General features: G+C 41.7%; 1 pseudogene; it reads left to right on the top strand.

Moving 5' to 3' along the window:
• Nucleotides 1-340: 340 nt before the first annotated feature.
• Nucleotides 341-935, top strand: LOC129685865 (high mobility group protein B1-like; annotated as a pseudogene).
• Nucleotides 936-1,812: the final 877 nt, after the last annotated feature.

Raw genomic sequence — 1,812 nt, 5'->3', positions numbered from 1 at the left:
TCAGAGAGCAGGATGCAATCTTCCAAGAATTATAGAGGTTTATGATTTGGGTGGAGAAGAGCATAGAATATTTATGAAAATACAACACCACAGACCTCTGAGGGGAAATTGAGGTTTAGTTGTAGGGTCGGGGAACAGAATATGAGCAGATTTTCTGGGACATATTATTGCTTAAAAGAGGAACTTCTTGGAGATTCTAGTAAGGTCATTCATGGTGGCCCCAGACAAAACCATCCATAACTCTGAGAAGTCTTTCCTTATCATTGCTTTTTTCCAAGACAGCACTTGTCTGGACTGGCACTGGTTAACTACGTGCCTCATGGAGGAAAATCAACTAAACATGGGCAAAGGAGATCCTAAGAAGCTGAGAGACCAATGTCTTCATATGCATATTCTTTGTGCAAACCTGCCGGGAAGAACACAAGAAGGTCAGTTTGCTCCTGTCAGCTTCTCAGAGTTCTCCAAGAAGAGCTCAGAAAGATTGAAGACCAAACCCGTTAAAGAGACAGGGAAATTTGAAGACATGGCAAAGGCTGACATGAAATCCTACATCCACCCCACTCCCCCTGAAAAAAAAAAACAAAACAGTGCACCCAAGAGGGCTCCTTGGGCCTTCTTGTTCTGTTCCTAGTATCACCCGCAAATCAAAAGAGAGCACCTGAATTACCGACTGGTCATGTTGCAAAGAAACGAAGAGAGACGTGGAACAGCACTAGTGTGGATGACAAGAAGCCCTACAAAGAGAAGGCCGCCAAGCTGAAGGAGAAGTACCAAAAGGATACTGCTGCCTACAGAGCTAAAGGAAAGCCCAGCGGGGTGGCCATGGCTGAAAAGAGCAAGAAAAGGAAGGAAGAGAAGGAGGAGGAAGAGGATGGGGAAGAGAAAGATGAGAACAATATGAAGAGGCAGAAGAGGAGCAGGAGGAGGGTGAATAAGTTGGTTCTAGGAAAATTTTTTCTTGTCTAGCATTTATCCTGTGTACACAACTCACTCCTTTGAAAGAAAAAACGAAATGCAAGGCTGTGTAAGATCTGTTTTTAAACTATACAGTGTTTTTTTTTTTGTTGTTGTTGTTGTTGTTGTTTTTGTTTTTGTCTAGTTAACACATGTCTACTGAATGTGTCTTTGGATAGTCCTGTCCTGGCGGTAGATTCAATGGCTAATCACGTTGCCTGGCACTGTCTGGGGCTGCAAATTGACATGGAAATTTAAATCAGGTTGTTGATGCACAGCACAAATTAGTTATGTATGGAGACAGTAGTTAGGGATTTTGCTTTGTTTTTCTTCAGTTATCTGTGGAGCAGCTTATCTGAAGATAAATGTTCTGTTAACTGGATATCACTTTGTAATTACAAAAAAAAAAGAACTGTTTTGTTGACATTCTGAATGCTTTTAAGTAAATACAATTTTTTTTTTTTTTACTTAAGCAAAAAGATTAGAAAGAACAAAGAAGAAAATGGCCACTTGCAAGATCCAAAGGGTTTTCTATTTTCTTTGTAGTACAATTAATGTCAGAGTAAAGGACAGAGGCTGGGGAGTAGGCTCAGTTCCTAATGTGCTTGCCACAGAAACATGAGGCTCTGAGTTCGATCCTCAGAATCAACATAAAATCCAAGCAAGATGATATGTTTTGTGATCTCAGCCCTGGGGAGATGGAGACTACTGGATCCCTGGAGTTCATTGATCAGCTCCCCAGTTCTCCCCTTCTCCTGGAGACTAATGAGAGAGCTCCAAGCTTATCTTCAATGTCAAGAGGTAGAGCACCCGAAGAAGGATGTCTGACCTTGACCTCTGGTACTCATGCACGAGTGT

The sequence above is a fragment of the Psammomys obesus genome, unplaced genomic scaffold (genome assembly GCF_907164565.1).
Source record: "Psammomys obesus unplaced genomic scaffold, mPsaObe1.curated_primary_1811, whole genome shotgun sequence".
In the NCBI taxonomy this organism is placed as follows: domain Eukaryota; kingdom Metazoa; phylum Chordata; class Mammalia; order Rodentia; family Muridae; genus Psammomys; species Psammomys obesus.
Note: the sequence above shows the minus strand (reverse complement) of the source record. Positions and strands in the feature narration are given on the sequence as shown.